The sequence below is a fragment of the Lygodium microphyllum genome, chromosome 11, assembly GCF_053477565.2.
Source record: "Lygodium microphyllum isolate KBCC chromosome 11, Lygodium_microphyllum_v1.1.10, whole genome shotgun sequence".
In the NCBI taxonomy this organism is placed as follows: Eukaryota; Viridiplantae; Streptophyta; class Polypodiopsida; order Schizaeales; family Lygodiaceae; genus Lygodium; species Lygodium microphyllum.
Window position 1 is genome coordinate 132,277,190 of NC_141145.1, and position 18,658 is coordinate 132,295,847.

Consider the following 18,658-nt stretch of genomic DNA (forward strand, 5'->3'; position numbering starts at 1 on the left):
ACTGGGCCGCCGCGTCTATACAATCGGTTGATCAATGATCTGAGACCGTGCCTCTCTGCATATCGAGTCTCAAGGCCTTGCGGATCGCGATTTGTAATGGAGTGCTGCAAAGAAAACAAAATGCTAACTGTTAGAAACATGATTGTCAGTACAAAGAATATCTCAAAAAAACAAATAAGCAAAACAAAAGAGAAACTTACAAAGTCCTCCAAATATGTCCTGTGGCCGCCACTCCCAAGATGATGTACCGATCCGGCCTCGATTCGTGCCCTCGCCGCCTCCTGCTGTTGCTGACTCCAACGTCCTGGCGAATTTGTAGCCTCCTCCCTCAGTCGGTGCCAGTCGTCTGCATCTAACCACTCGGGCTTTGGAGCCCCACTCTTGATTGCCTTGCGTGCGTCGGATCATCTATGTGACATGTATGCACGCATGCAATCCATCATCCAGCCCGTAGAGAATCTATCCACTGCGGCTGGCACCGGGAACTCCTCGTGCAAGGATGCTACTATGTACTCCTTGCTCCCCTCCGGTATGTTTCTCCAATGATCTAGGACGTTGTGCCAAAAAACTTGTTGGCACAACTCCCTCATGCGAGCCATCACCCTCCTCCCCTCATCATTCATGATGATGGCTCCTGACCTGCCATCCACTAGGTATCCATAATCCCTAGGAGTGTGCCTTGTATGGGCCCTCTCCCATCTCCGTTCACACTCCTGGGCATATCCAGGAGACCCCTGTACATCCTGTGTACCGACGGGGGTACCCTCTCCCGGAGTGCCACTCAAAGGGGTGTCACCAAAGGGGGTGCCACCAAAAGGAGTGCCACCAAAAGGCGTGACATCTGCCGACGGCTGCGCAAAAGCCGGAGTAACTGGAGTGGACGTCCCCACAGGTGTGACAAGGAGGTGACCGAGCTCCAGCTGAACGACGAGACAGAGACACCGCGTCCGTGTCTCCACAGCAGCACCCCCCTGATCCTCCTGCAGTCGCAGTCCCTCCCTCTGGCCCAAGTCGCGAGCGTCGAGATCGTCTGCTCGAAGCTGAAGCATCTGATCGCGCTGAAGCTGATCTAGCAGAGCACCCTGACGAAGAACGAGACAGCTCCTGATCTGCCATCTCTCTGAATCTCGCGAGCTAATTTGGAGACATGCGTACCATCATCTCCTGAAACTCCTCATCGCTCATCCCTCGACTCATCCTGAAAATGGCGATACCTGCACATATAAAAAATAATGTTAGAATAATCAATTTAAACTATACAAAGCACATTAATATAAATCATTTTTGAAAAATCCCTCTTAAAATGCATATCTTATCTACCTTTATGGAAGATCTAAACAACGAATTGAGTAATATAATTCTCCAAGAATGAAGTATTCTATGGTCCCATGTTAATCTCCTGACACAACTCTGCATACACTGGAAGGTCGATAGACATGTCACCACAAAAGAACGAGTCTGCCTCGTTCTCAAAAAATTCTACGACTTCTGTATTTCCATCATTGTTAGCCGATGCGGGCTCCAAGCTTGCAGTGGCCTCCACCCCTTGTAATTTCGATGCCTTTATTTACATATTTTCTTCATCTATGCTTGGAACATCGCTTTGATCGTATACTCTCGCACCTTGAGGAGTTGAAGGTATAACATACCACCATCGAGGTTGTCGGGGATTTGGATAGAAGATTACCTGTTCACAAACACTTACAAAGCGACTTCAAACCATTGTGACATAAACCATGTCGTATTACAATTAGCAAGCAAATGACTAGTTGTACCTATTCCCAATGGGCCGACAACACAAAGGTGTTGCGCAAATCCATCCATTTTTTTTCGGAATCTATTTCGAGAAATCCAGATGGACCTCGTCGAACTGTTGCGCCAGCTCCTCCAAGTACCACTTTGAACCACTGCACATCGAATATTATCATGGAGAAGCTATGGTAATCCACCGTAATAATACTTTGCAAGTTTCCAAAATACTCCATCTCATCCACAACCGTGTTCGGATCCGTTGCTCGTCGCCGGCTCTCTTGCTGAAACCTTGTCATGACACCATAGTCCATTGTGGAGCGCATTTTGTCAATACGCTCCACCCGAAAATGCCGTCCACGCGACCACGCTGCACTATATATTTTGTACTGTACATTGAAGCACTCAAATTAGATGTAGCAAGCAAATTTAGATACGATACATTCTAAACCCCTCATTACCTTTGGACTACATCCCCTCGAGAACTCCCACTCCTCCATTGAGACCTCTGTCTCTTCACTGGATGCTGCGGTCAAGGCTCCATGCAACCATCGTGTTGACATAAACCGCGGCATCTCCTCCATGCCTTCGGAATATCGAATCGGTCGGTGACGCATACTGCCAATCATGGGATTTTAGCCCAGACATTTGGTCATCTTTAGAAAATGCGGACCTGAGAGAACGCATCATACCCGTCGGAGTGCGGATAGACTTGATTACTTGCTTCACAATGCGCTCTTCTTTGGTAGACAAAACCCAGGGAGCGCGAGGAAGCTGCACTCCCCCTTCAGCACTCGACTGCGGCCAAAGCGCCTCCATCTTACCTACCTCCTTTAAATCCATTCGTGACCCCATAGTGTCTCTCTTTCCTGTGATGTGGTTCCATAGCAAGCTACCCACATTTTTGAAAATATGCATGGGATCCAACAAGTGGTTGACCTGTAAGTGGGTCCAATATGGCAACTCGTAGAAAACTGAGAACCGTCGCATTCCATTTGGATGTGATTCCGGGTTTACCATTTTCAACTCGTACCAGCTTGCAGCGTTCATACGTGCTAGAGGTCGTCCAAGAAAACCTTCCCTGAGTTCATGATCCTCCAGCAAGAAAGCGGCGTGTCCTTGATATACCATCTTCTTCATGGTTCGTGACCTTCGGGAGTCTAACTGTGGCCCACACGATGGACATGCATGATAACCTGAGGTAACGAGACCTGCAAGGCGATCCACGACCTAGTGAATACTTGATTGAATGAAATAAAATATAGATATTACAGGCGAGAACAAAGGTCTGCTCACCTGAGCACTCTCCCAATCCCGGAAAGTCATGCATCGTCCACATGAGAATGGCTCGAATGTTGGTTGACCGCCGACCATCGCGCCTGCTCATATCTTGCACCGTGACCCCCTCCTCCCACAAAATCTTAAGCTCATCGACTAATGGACGAAGATACACGTCCATATTTTTTACTTTGTAGCGGCCCGGGATGAGCAAGCTAAGGATGAGATGTCCTTTCTTCGTAGAAAGCCATGGAGGAATGTTGTAGTTGACAAGCACTATAGGCCATACACTGTAAGAAGTCGAGCGCAGACCGAATGGGTACACACCATCCATGGCGAGACCGAGCCGAAGATTCCTTGGCTCTCGCGAAAAGCCTAGGAAGGTAGAGTCAATGTGGCTCCATGCCCGCGAATCTGCTGATATTCGTTGCACTCCATCCGTGGACCTATTCTGCACATGCCACGTTGTTAAGCTTGCCATGGCAGACGTGCGAAACATGTGGTTTATGCGGGGGATGAGCGGAAAGTGTTTGAGGACTTTTTGAGGGATGGTCTGCCCTTGCAAGTCCTGTCGATACCTGTGAGCACCACACTTTGGACATGTCTCCATAGTTTCGTATTCATCTTGAAACAATATGCAGTCGTTGATACATGCATGGATGTTATTGTAGTCCATGCCAAGCTTCCGTAAAACATGTCGTGCATCATCATGAGACTTAGGCATGGTGTTTGCAGGTGGCAATATATGATATTTTAATAACCTGAAAAAATCATAAAACACCTTGAAAAATCCATCCATGTTTGCAATAATACTGTTTAAAAAAAAAAACAATGAAGTCTGTGTGCAAGGTACCTGAATAACTCAGTCACACTCGTATCGCTCCAACCGTATTTTGCTTGCACACTTAAGAGTGCAAGCAATGTCTTCAACTGAGATACTCGGCACCCATCATATAATGGTATGGATGCTTCCTCTCTAAGCGGGTCAGATGTCTCAACATCCATGGGAATCAATGCATCGATCATTGCCTCCATCTCAGGCTCCAAGATTGTAGGCAAGTCGGGAAGGTTGTCTGTCTCCTCTGGCATTGACGGTATAGATGGGCCTTGCGAGTGGTCGATTGGCTCTTGCAATCCATCCATCGCACGTCCACGAACTCTTCTAATTGGCCGCAAAGGGTGCACTCCCCCTTGGGTCGAGACATCACCCCCCTGGATACCAAATTTGCCAACAAGACCCAATCTTATTGTGTATGGTTTTCAATTAGCTTGAGAGTACAATGCATGAAAAATGCTAACTTCAAATTACCGTTTGCTGAAAATCTGCAATCGCCTGATCAATGATCTCAGATTGAAACTCGCCAAATCGTTGTACGTGTTCTATAGACAATCGGCGTTTTCATCTAATTGCCAACTTGCATTGAGAGCAAGGACATGGGACACGCTGATTAAGATACGACTCACGGTCTTGAACAATAAGACCTTCTTGGTTTGCCATCTTATCTACATTACAGCAAACGAGGCTTAAATGGATAGCTTTATGGAGATGTACGTCAAGTTGTAAGTTGACCATAAACCTTGCATTGTATATAGTAGTCGAGAGATTTTTCGATGTTATATCTCGGCCTTGTATCATGCTCAACGATTTGTTTGTCCCGGTAGATAATTTTTTGTTATATATCAGCTTTGAGTATAAGTAATCCATTTTAAAATTAATGCGCGCCATCTATGAAATTTTATAACAATAGTAATAAAATTTATTTCAATCAATTCTACTCATAGTCATAAGACCTGAGAGAAATTATCCTATACTCAATTTAAGGGTTTCTTCTTCTATAACAATAATTTTGGGTTCATTTTGATGAAGTATGTGGCCGTATGCAAAGCACATTGCATACCATTATCAATACGTATATTATCTTAAATTTCCTTCCCCTCCCTCTCCCTCTCTTTCTCTCCCTCTCCCTCTCTTCCTCTCTTTCTCTCACCCTCACCCTCACCCTCTCCCTCTCGTTCTCTTTCTCTCCCTCTCTCATTTCATCCCTCCCCGCTCCCTCTCCCTCTCCCTCCCTCTTTCTCCCTCTCCCTCTCCCTCTCCCTCCCTCCCTCTCCCTCCCCCAACCTAGTTCTCTCCCTCTCTCATTTCCTTCCCCTCCCCCTCCCCCTCCCTCTCCCTCTCCCTCTCCCTCTCCCTCTCTTTTTCTCCCTCTCCCTCTCTATCTCTCTTTCTCTCTCATTTCCTAAACAAGCAAAAAATAAAGTGATTTAAACATCCTCCAAGCAAAAGGGAGAGGGAGAGATACAATGCACTCTCCCTCTCTTTCTCTTTCTATCCCTCTCTCATTTCCTTCCCCTTCCTCTCCCTCTCACTCTCTTTCTCTCTCATTTCCTCTCCTAAACAAGCAAAAAATAAAGTGTTTCAAACATTAAACAAGAAAAAGGGAGAGGGAGGGAGAGAGAGAATGCACTCTCCCTCCTTCTCCCTCTCTTTCTCTTTCTCTCCCTCTTCTATTTCCTCCCCCTCCCTCTCCCTCTCCCTCTATTTCTCTTTCTCTTTCTTTCTCTTTCTCTTTCTTTCCCTCTCCCTCTCCCTCTCCCTCTCTTTCTCTCTTACTCTCTCATTTCCTCTTCTAAACAAGCAAAAAAGAAAGTAATTTAATTATTAAACAAGCAAAAGGGAGAGAGAGAGAGAGAGAATGCACTCTCCCTCTCTTTCTCTCCCTCTCCCTCTCCCTCTCCCTCTCTTTCTCTTTCTCTCCCTCTCTCTCCCTCTCCCTCTCCTTCTCTTTCATTTCCTCTCCTAAACAAACAAAAGAGAACGATTTAAACCTTCAACAAGTAAAAGAAAGAGAGAGGGAGACTCACCAATGAGATATGGCGAGCGTGGGCGGCTTCTCTTTGCAACGAGGGCTCCTCCTCTCCTTCTCAAACAACGGCGGTGGCGGTGGCGGCGGCGACGGCGGCAGCAAGTCTCTTCCTCTTCTTCTCTCACAAAGCCTTGGCTCTCTCCCTCACTCTCTCCCTCGCTCTCGCTCTCAAAAGGCGAAGAAAACAAAATGAAAACGGCACTCTGGTTTCAGCCGCGCTTTTTTTCCCTGCAGCGTTGCTATTTGCGTCGCAAATGCGACGCCTATAGCGACGCAAATAGCGACGCCTATAGCGACACCACCGTCGCTAATCGGCGTCGCTATTGCCCCATTCCCTTGTAGTGCTCGGTTCCTCTTCATAGTGCTCATGGGTGTTGTTGGTACAGAAGATGGATGATTCACAATGCATGTGCATTGCATACTACGTTTTAAATTAGATCGTGGTTAAGAATTGCTTTCCAACTCTCAAGATCAATGATATAATGGTGGACAAATCATAGATGTCTACTATTTTTAGGTGCATTGACTTGAAAAGTGGTCATTATTAGATTTGTATAAGACCTGAGCATGTGCACAAGATAGCTTTCCATACTCCTTTGGGCTTGTATGAGTTTCAGATTATGTCATTTGGACTTACTAGTGGTCTCACTACATTTCACTAAATGATGGATAGGATTTCTCAATTGGGCTTGTATGAGTTTCAGATTATGTCATTTGGACTTACTAGTGGTCTCACTACATTTCACTAAATGATGGATAGGATTTCTCAATTGCACAAGGCATTTGTAGGCATATCCTTTAATGACATGATTGTTCACTCAAAGAATGAAGAGAAGCATTGTAAGCACTTGGCTATTGTGTTCAATGCATCAACAAAACATTGATTGGTTATTATTGGAAAAAAGAGTGAATTTTTCTTGTATAACATTTACTTTTTGGGGCATATTGTATCAATTGATTGTATGAATACAAACCCTACTAAAGTTGATGTTATTCACACATGGCCACATTTAAAGAATGCTTATGATCTTCATAGTTTCTTCGGGGTATACTCATACTAGAGCCATTTTGTTTGCCATTTTTCTAAAATTGCATCCCTATTACATGCCCTACAAAAGTGTGTACCTTTTTTAAGCACAACCGTGGAGATTTCAATATCTTGCTAGATCTCATGAAGTCATTTGTACTACAATGTGATGCATGTGACAACAACATTGGGGCATTTTAAGACACAACAAGCACCTAATTGCCTATGAAAGTTGTGTCGTGCATGTTGTAAAAGAAATTTGCAAATTTATGAGATAGAATCACTTCTTCTAATTCATGTACTCTCTAGGTGGAAGCACTATCTTTTAGGGCTAGATTTCACTGTGCAAATCGACCATTGACATTGATATTTTTTTTTCTCACACGAAGTTATTTGAGAAACATGTGATATGGGAAAATATAATCTCAATATTTTAATTTTAGATCATGCATATTGATGGTAAGAAAAATGGCTATTGCACTTTTAAGGAAGCCCCAAATGTTACTACTTTTAAGGCTAGATTTTATTGTGCAAATCAACCATTAGAAAATGATACATTTCTTTTCTCACACAAAGTTATCTGAGAAACATGTGATATGGGAAAATATAATCTCAATGTTTCATTTTTGGATCATCATATTGATGGTAAGAAAAATAGATGATGCACTTTCAAGGAAGCCCCAAATGTTAGTGGTTAACATGGCTTATCACATTGAGCTATATATCATGAAAGAATAATATCTTGATGCATTTTACTTGGGAAATATATATGATTAGCTTTGAAATGGACAAAGGCATGAGCATTGTGTTCTTTGTGATAACTTTCTTAAGATGCATGGGCAAACACATTGATTCCCTCAAACCACGGGGGATTCACTAGTAGTAATAAGGAAATGTCACCTGCATGCAAGAAATATATGAAAATGCCCCTTATCTACCCCCTGTTTATGGGACTTAACCTTATAAAATATATCTTCCTTCCCTTAAATAACCCCCCTCCCTTAACTCATGTGGTACCATACGGTAAACCCTAGTGGACCCCCCGAGCCTCAAACATGCAAATTTTATCTCCACAGTTGATTCCAATGTTCAAATATGTAGGTGTTCAACTATTGGACCTCTTACCCAGTGCTTCAAATGTTGAATTCTCTATTAACTTTTTTCCTACCATATTGTTGCAATAGGTATTAAGGTATCCTCCAACTGGGCAATTGACCATGTCACTTGCAAATCTAGGTCAATTATAGGTTTCTACCACCAATAGATATCATTGATGCTTGAGTTAGTGTGATTCTACTTCTATCATGAAGCCTTAAAGAAACCAAGAAGTCTACAACCTATTATTCAAAGTCTATCAAGGAAACTCTTCAAGGTGATATATCTAAAATGGATCTCCACCATCATCATTGTGAAGAAGTCCCCATTAATGTAATGAGGAAGTACAAGAAAAAAAAGGTGCATGAGTAGGTAGGATGATTACTCTATGTTAGTCGTTTGAGTAGCACACGCATGTAAGGTATAATGTACATTATAAAAAGGAAACCTAATGTGTTGGTGACACTCTAGAATGCATTTGGTGAGACAAGATGGGCGAATGCATAGAAGATTTAAAGAGAGCATTTGAAGCACTCTAGCACATAGAGATCTTTTGATAGCTCATATCTTGATTTTGATTTGATCGACTTAAACATTACAGGTCTAGTATTTTTTAATCAAGAATTCTTTAATTAGCAAAGGAGAAAATATTTTTAAAGATTCTAAAGCATATGATCTAATAATGGAAAGATAACTATTTCTCAAAGCTTCTTGTGCTGGATCCTTTTCTACATGCTTATTTTACACACACACACACACACACACACACACACACACATGCACGCACACGCACACGCACACGCGCGCGCACGCGCGCGCGCGCACACACACACACACACACACACACACACAGAATTTAAGAAGAAAGTTGATGCATCAATAGTGATTGCACCAAATATACCAAAGGGCCAATAGCGAACTATACTTGTGGAGTGGAGGATCCATTGCAAAGAGAACCCTTGATTCTTGATACATTGTTGAGCTTCAAATTGCAAAGAGGACTCAATCATGGGAGCCTAATGTGACATTGGACATGGGGGTGTAGAAGAGTGCTTTGGATCAAATGGAGCTACTATAATAGAGGGATCAATTGGGGGCATCAAATTTTGTTACATTGTACTTGGAAAGGGAGGCTACAAAGAAGTCAAGCTTGGGAGGAGAAGGGTAGAGACATCAAAGAAATACACTCAAACAAGCCAAACAAGGTTCCTATTGGAGATGATATAGAAAAGTGGATCGAGTAAGCTTATATACTAGTAGAAAGTGTCTGTCTTTTCTATTATGATAAAAAAGACCAACTGGTCATTGTGTGCCTTGATGAAAGTGGGAGTAATATATGGAAGCTCAACTAAGTGGAAAGGTGTTTGGCTCCTATTTCCTCCATCATATGATAGATTTTTTTTTTTGTGGTGGATTTTAGTTAAGGTAACATTTTGAAATGGGTTGTGGTGATTTCCAATCAAGATGGTCCAATCCATGGTAATCTAGTAGGTGTGGTTGCAATTGACGTGATAACCACCTTTCGACTAAGTGGAGATGATGAGTCACCTTTTTGAGGTAGTGCAGGTGAAGCTCCTTTCCATCTATATCACTTACCTTTTTGGCTTTCATGCACTAGAGTGATGACATGGGTCATCTTTAGGTTCAATAGAGGTGGTGATTGAGTTCTACCTAAGTGCAGGTGACTCAATGGAGTGATGGTCAAGATCACCTTCCCAATGATGAGTGGAGGTGATGCGGTGGTGAAGCAATGGAGGTAAAGATCAACTTTGGGGTGAGTGGAGGTAATGTAGAAAAGGTGAAACAATGGAGGAGGTGACAACAATCGAGATGAAGAGGATATACTACCTAGTTGGCCCATATGCACACCAAGTGATGACCTGATGTTATGAGGCATACACACCTAGTTTTAGCACTCCAATGTCAAGTAAATTAGGAAATTTAGAGCTTTAGCAAGTGAGTGAAGGTGATGATGACTAGTAGTTGAGGTAATCAATGCATGTACTCCTAGAGTAGCCTGCTTGATGATAAGTGCTCCTATGTGACAAATAGTGGCTAGTTTGTGACCTCTAATTGTTTCACCCTTCTTAGCAGCCACAAAGGTAAAAATTTGGTGAGATTTTTGACCCATAAATCAGCACTTGAGGTGATCTAGTCGAGCTGCTAGCAAGATGTTGTTGACAAATGGTTAAATTAAGTTTTTCAAAAATGGATAAAAGCTCAAGAGCATCACTCATAAATGTATGTCTATCATCTAGGATCTAGGTTTAACAAGGGATTTTTAAAACCCCTTTTAAGACCTTTTTAATATATTAAAATATGCCACTTATTGTTGACATTCACATGTTGAATAAGAAAAGGGCATGTCTTATTCATAGTCAATTTACAAATAAGGGTTTTTCTAACTAGGCATTGATTGCATGTGATAGTAGGGTTTACATGTAGTAAACCCCACTAGGCTAAAGTAATGTTTAGTGTTTATATAGTGACTAGGCTTGCTCCTAAATTTTATGCATGGAGTTTAAATATTAAGGGTGTATAAGTTAGATATTTTGAGCTCAAAATCATGAATTTGAGGTGATGGTTAAAGGCAGTTGAGGTGGAATGCATTTTTAAAGCAAGCTTGTATAGGTGAACTTTTTAGCAATGGAATTAAAAAAGGTGAGCTTTCACACCATTCTTACCCAAGATTCCCAAGCAGAGTTGAATATACAATGACACAATTAAAAAAAGACTTGATGCTAAAGGGAAATATAAGCATATGTGTATAACCAATCTTTTACTTTTAACCACTCCTTTAATGCTACATTATGGTCATAGATCCCAAACCAAAAATAGATTGTAAAATGTACAATGACACCAGTCAAAGAGGAAAACCCACCATATAAGATGTTACCAAGTCACCACGTAAACCACATCATATAAGGTTCTATCAAGTCATCACCATGCAAACCATGTGAATACTACTCACAGAAACTCCAAAGATCTATATATCCTACAAGACATAGAAAGGACATGGTCATCACTTTTGATGCCTAAATAGAGCCTACATACATCCTTTCATTGTTGACCTAACTCCCCACATCCTACAAACACATCAATAAATGCATCTTTCTCCTCGATAAATGTCTACAATAGCCACTTGCATGCAACTCTCACCACATATTGTTAAACCTTGCTCTGCAAAGTAATTAGTATGAGTGTTTGTATAGGCTCTACCTATAAAACTGGGAGGATTGCTCCGCCCCTCCTCATAGATATTCATTGCCCACTTTTGTACTCTCAAATGGTAGACATTTGTTCTTCTTATGGTGTTGAACACGATGGGCTCACTTTTTCACCTCTATCCCTTCTCACGGTTGGCTAGGTGTATTCCTTTCTTGAGAACATGGCAATCATTAGGGTCCTCACTTGCACAATAATAAACTAATTCAGGTCTATGGGTATGGAGAGCAATGCATTGCAAACCAAAGTCAGTACAAAACAATGTGTTACATACCACTTTCTTATTTTCATATATATAGCCATGCTCTACCAACAAGGTCAGGGTTCTATAATGAGGGAACCCTACCTTCCTTGTAGTCTTCACCACTATGGGCAAGTGGTAAAAAAAACTACATGTGATGAACCATCCTTCATTTGCTATAGACAATTTTCAAATTTAGTAATGTCCATTGACAAAGGATACAAGAAACGGTTCCATAGTAAGCAATTTGTGGATTCCAACATCTCTGCACCAAGCATTAGGAAAAAAATGAACTCACAAATGGGCCTTTTAGTCCCCCCCTCTCTCCTCCTTAAAACAAGGAAAAGAGGAGAGAAGAATAGTAGAATAATCCTCTTCTCTCTCCACTTTTACTATCTTGTTTTGCCTTCTTTATATTATTCACAAAGGATATACTTAGATTCCTTCTCTCTCCTCATTCAAGAAGTCTTTTTCAACCAAATTTTATATTAAAAAAGAAGTTAGTTACGAGAGTGTGGTGCTTTGTTTTCAATACAAAATGATTAGTAGATATGAGGTAATTGATTTTTTAATCGAGAACAAGGAAAATAAACTTTTGGAAGTTCCTTTTAAGATATTTTGGGGATTTTTTATATTCTAGCTTTTGGTAAAAAAAACAAACCAATTAGTCAAATTTCATGTTTTTTGGAAATGTTTTTGGAGGTAAAATAAAATTTTCTAAAATACGAAAACTCTTGGACATCCCTACTCTCTGAGCTATTTTCCCCCATATCTATACTCTCTTATGGCTCTATTGTGATCTCTTCTTTGTGTTTATGCAACCTTCATTAACAAAATAAATTACTTACCCCCTCCTTTCCCTTGGCACCTTTGTGTGCCTCTCTGTGCATCTCCACTCTACCTCTTGTGAAAACCAAGTAGGCTCCCCATTTCTATTAATAATTAAAATGAATAGAAGAAAGAAGGAGTTGCATATTGAGGTAGAGATTGAATACACCCCATTATTCAAAAGGACCTAGCATACTAGTGTCAGCCCTCAGGTTCTACAAAGTTACATGCAAATGGGATCGAAACATGTGGACTTGTGGGTTGATGGGGGAATCTACCCAATTGATCCCTTAAATAATAGACCTCCAACTTTCTCAAGAATCAGAAATTTGCTGAAGTATGTGTGCGAGGGTGAAAATGGGTTGTTGGGTTATACGAGGCGGCTCAATGATCAGGTTCAAAGTATTTACAACTTGCCAAGCAACCATAGAAATTGTCATGATGTGATTGCTGACATCAACTTCATATACAACAACTCATAGGACAAGTGGTACAATTGAATGACACTATAATTCAACAAAACAATCTAATTATTACAATGTAGGACACTATTCATGACATTGGTATCTCATATGAGGAGGCAAAGGCATAATTGGATGACCTGAGAAAGATCAACAGCAAGCTAACACAGGAGCACAAACGAAAGAAGAAGCCAATCAACGAGTTAATTGTGAAAAGCGGCTAGTGGAAGCGACATATCAAAGCATACAAGTTAGCTTAGAATGAGAACCTAGGTGAGGGTGAGCTTGGATCATGTATTAGTAGATTGCTGAAGGCAAGTACATTAGAAAACACTTTGGGCAATTGTAAGTTTAAGGCTATGAAGGAAAAGGTGATTGAGTGCACATTGAAAGATGTGTCAAATGAGTTCTTAGTTGTGGATGCACAATCCATTTGTGACAGGGCCGGTATTAGCACATCCACTTACTCAAAGATATTCGAAGGTGTGAAGGTTGGGTTTGGTCATGTTCTGAAGAGAAATAAAATCATACCTCTTCCTCAACCTTCAAAGTTAATAGAGCCCTAATGGCAACTTAATACAAAGGTTTTGGAGCTGATAGGAGATCCCATGCATGTTCAATGCGTGAAACACTAAAGGTTGGGACTGAAAGTGCATATGAGGTGAAGTTCACCAAACTCAACAATTACTATTTAGATTTGTACAAGGTGCAGGCAATGGTAATGTACTACAATATGTCTATTGAGGAATGTAATGATAAATTGCAATTCATTATAAAATTGGATGAAAGTGAGGTTATCAAAGGAATAAAGCTTGAAATAGTTAGTGTAATGTTGATGAAGAGAGCTTGACAATTCGACAAGAACAACACACAAAACTTTAGTGTTCAATCCAAGCGCCATGTATGGTGGCTCACTACATTTGAAGTTACTAAGGAAACATTTGAGATGTTGCAGCTATTCTTTACACACACAAGCATTCCAAACATCATCGATCGTCTCAGGAACATGGTGAGATGCTATTGGTTGAAGGATATGATCAATACTTGATTGATTGGCATCTTACAAGAGACTTGAAAACTTTAAAGTGCATATGTGGAATCTCCAATGGTGCAAATAAAAGAATCCATGCCTATATTGCTTGACAGAGAGGGTGGAAGGAAAGGATGGAAAGAAGAACTGGCAAAGGGTGACAAGTGCTATATCGGCGTGCAATAGAGAAGATCCCACTTGGAAGCCCATCTTCAACATTCCATTGGATCGTATTCACATTTGTTCATTGAATGCTTTTGTCATAATCATAGAGAAACTTGTATATGAATGCATTTTCTTTGCTTATAGGATGCAACTAGAAAAAGAATCCATTGCAATGTGTAGGAATGTGGAACGAGTGCTATTAGAAATTTGGGCTACACAAGCATCAAGTGACGATTGAAAAAGATGCGAAGAGATCAGGAAAATCTGGCAACTTGCCAAAAAAGCCTTGCTTTGGAGGAGCAAAGGCTAGGAAGTTTCTTTCAGCACCCACAATGAAGAAGGGGATGCTATAGTTTGTAGGCCGCAAGACTACGATGGGTGGAAAAAGTTGCATTCTGCAGTTCCTGATCAAAGTAATGGAGGAAAAACAAGGTTGGCCAAAGCTAAGGTTTATATTAGTCTTAACAAATTGGCTTCCTTACTTCGCAAGATGGTGTTTAACAATGAAGATAAGCAAGATTTTATCGATGTTGTGCATAGCTTCTATGAACACATGGTGAAAGTGTAGGGCAAAAGCTCTATCACACATTACATGGTGCATACTAAGTCAATATTTTAAAATTATATGAGTTGTATAAGCTATTGAGCATAGTCTTACTCATGTGTGATATGTGTCTTTGTAGCATATCTTTGAGGCACATGGGCCATACTTTGTAGAAAAGGAAAGCATTGAAATTTGGTCCACACAAGGGATGGAAAATTTACATTGGATAGCGTGTGGTACATACCAAAGAAAATATCATGGTGGAGGGTAAATGGTAGCAATCCAATGATCCAATTGCTATCTTGGTGTGTTATAGGATTATAGTAGCAGACGAAGCTAAAATCTCACAAAAGAGAGCAAATGAAACTATTAATGAATCAACTGCAGACATGATGAAATCACGTCATGTCACTAAAAGAGTGTGTTATGAAGCCTCAAGTGCCAAATAAAACCATGCCAAGTGGCTAGAAACAAGGCTTAAAAAAGGCAACAAATGGGTTCGAAAAGAACTAAGATAGTAAGATGAACAATGTGTTTAGTGTGAACACAATTCATTGTTTAAGAGAGAAAGAGAGAGTGTGCATCTATGTGAATGAGTCTTACAGTTTAGGGTTATATAAAAGAGGGTTTCACTTTCTATCTTATTCATTGAGTTCTCACATCTCTTGTGTAGGAAAGATGGCTAGGCCTAAGGTAGTTGCAAATAAGCTTCTACTCAGGGCCCCATATCGTGTTCAGCCCCTTGGAGCATCTACTAGCTCAGATGCACCCCCTTCTTAACCTAATCAACATTTCTCAAAGCCGCACTCACAAGGGTCCTTCTATGCATCCCCATAAGAAATGCAAGTGGAAATCAGGAGGCATCAATGCTCTTTTGATCTCATCATTCCGAAGGCAAGCTTCTCGAGACTTGTTTGTGATATTGTGCAATACCTCTATTGCACGAAAAACAGGTGTTTTTGGCACAAGGTCAAGATAGACTTGATCGCTTATCAAAAGAATGTCTTTGTGCTCTACATTATGCTGTAGAGGCCTTTTTGGTTGACTTGATGTGACTGATGCTCAGTGTTATGTAATACATGCAAAGCGCATCACTATAACTTTCAAGGACTTTCAACTTGTAAGAAATCTTCAAGCATTGAAGGATACATTCATTCCAATGGAATGAATAGAGTTTGTAATGTTATCTTTTTTGGTATAGTGTTCTCCTCGTGCATGGACATATGACTATGTTCCAATGCAAAATTATTGTACGCACCCTTAAAATATGAATTAAACTTTGACTCTTGTCATTCATTCTCAACTTTGATTGTGCATCTTTGTTGTATTTTTAACTCTTACTTACATTTTTTGCTAGCACTGTCAATTTCAATATGAAAAACATTAAAAAAGTTGCTATTTTTTGTTGCAGACTTTACTTCTGATATCTCTATAGTCTATGTGCTGCGAAGTTTCTAAGGGCCAGTAGTCGCGATGTTGATTTCTCAATTATTGATCCATCCATAATTTTGGTGTGAAATAATTTTTAAAATACCAAACTATATCAAAATGCGATGAAACTTCATACACACACTCATTAGGTGGCCAATATCCAAATATTTGCAAATCCCTGGTTTGAAGCCTATGTCTGGAGCCACTTTTCTAACAAAAAAGTTGCTCTAGATGTGAGACTTTGGACCAGGAGTCTGCATGCATTTTTTTTCCTTAAAAAAGGGCTTTTGGCCACCTACTAACGAGTGCGTGTGTGAAGTTTCGTTGCATTTCGACAAAAGGTTATGGATTTACGATCACATGATGGACAGTGCGTATAAAGCTGCATTAACTTGATTTTGGGGTTTAAATGGTTTCAATTTTCATTCTTCTTCTCATTTTCGCATCTTGCTTTCTTTGCTTCCTCCATTCTCACACCCCCAACCTCTATCTCTCCTCCATCTTGCCCTCGAGGGGCTTGCATGGCATGCACCACATAAGCATATTGCTATTTCGGCCAGGGGAAGGCCTCATGCCAAGGACCACCACCTGGAGCACAAGGTTGAGCCTCCTCTAGTGTAGTAGCAGGTGCTCCCCATAGAGCACAACAACCACCATAGAAGAAGAGGAGATGGAAATCAAGCACTTTTGCCCTTTTCAGAGATAAGGAGAATCCAGCATGGCTACGAGCTCATCCTGAAAAGATATTTTCATAAGGTTGTTTGGGAAGTTATGCAAGACTTGGAGCTAAAAGGGCTGGGAAGATTTTGGGTGCGAGTGTGCGATGGCCCACCATTATGAAAGTGGACTGTTGTAGCTATGGAGGCCCTGCAAATGGTTGCAGAGGCGTTTCTCATCAACTTGTTTGATGATACACAACTAGCAGCCATCCATGCAAAGTGTGTCACAATCATAGATAAAGACATGAACTTTATCATTCTTCGGCTTAGACACGGCAAGGGGATTCCTCCATAGGCTATGAGATTCATGATGCAAGGTTTTGTAATGAGTGTTGTAGCACCATAGCATCTTGGAAGGCCAAAGCATTTTGTATACTCTGTCACACACACACACACACACACACACACACACACACACACACATATCTTATGCGATGTATAATGAATTCAATTAATTGAGTAAAGTTGTTTTGTTTTGTTTCTTGAAACGCACGACTCTTAATTTTTGTTTAACGTACGTACGCATCGAAAGTAGTAATACGTACGGATATGAGTTACGTTATTGCCTATACACAATCGCATGTGTAGTACTATGCGTTGATATAATTAAATTAGATTATGTTAACATATGTGAATGCATCATTCATATACCACATATTATTGTCACACTTACATGAACCACACATTTATTCAATATTTATTTATAAGGACAAAGTAAAATATATTATATTCATAAAAATATATATGTGATGGTTGATAGTGATGGCTGATACAAAAAACCGATAGCCAACAAGAAATCTCATTTGTTCCTTGGCTTTTTCATCGGCGAAGAGGAGGGGCCAGCTTCCAATGAAAATAAAAGTTCCTTCTTTGATTAAAAAATGATACATTCCCCCTTCAGCTCTTTCTCTAAGAGAAGAAAATCTGACACTTTAGCATGGTCACCTAATGTAGCAAGCACATATATTGCTCCACCATGCGTTTGGTCAAACAAGTAAAGAAGCTTTGATTGCTTGACTAGCACCACCTTCTCCAAGCTAGATGTCACAAGTATTGCTCGAAAATGTCCAAACTTGGTCAAAAAGCACGAATTTTCATGATTGTTTCTTGCCCTTGTAGTGATCACTTCTTATGGAAGACCACCAAGTCTACAACAAGGTTGCCAATGTACTCCTTCAAAGTTGAATCCTTTTGTCGATCCACATGCCAAGCTCCTCCTTGCCTCGATGCAAACTCATCTATATACAATATGTATTGAATGACAAAATCAAATCAAATAATATAATAAGCAACTAACCTGGAGTTATCACAAAGTGATAAAACTTGACCATAGGATGCATCAGGTCCCCTAGAGTCCACAGTGAAATCTTTGCCAAAAATGTTGTTTGTTGCTATCTAGTTCGAAGTCTGCGTTTAGGGCCACTTCAGAAGCTAGACTTTAGATAGGGCAGTTGCATGCAACATTTTTTGCCAAGATTTCATCGGTGGACTTCGGGGACCCGATGCACCATACGGTCAAGTTTTGTTGCATAAAAATATATGGTAGTTAGAAATCTCACCTTCTCCAAATCATCTTGTATCTTTATTTCCTCATGTGTCAACGAGGCACCTCTTTGGGCAGAGGGATCTAACAACTTCTTCGTAGGAAGCTAGGGCCTTGGTCCAAACAGATCATGTTGTAGTGCTTCAAATTCAGCATCTAGCATAAGGTAATCTTCTTCAACCAAGGTAATCTACTCCTCTACTACTATGATGGCACTCATTGTATCTAAGCTTATGCCATCATATCTTCCAATCTCTACCATCGTTGAATGCACATCTATGTAATTGTAATCGATTAGGTCTTCCATCGAATCCCTGACTAGGACGAAAAACAACTCTTCTTCCTTTATTTCCAAGTATTGCAGCACATCCAATAGAAGCAAGTACTGCACGTCGCTTGACTAGCCAAAGACCAAGTCACTTTTAATTGGGTTGTCAAGCGAACTCCTAAGAGTT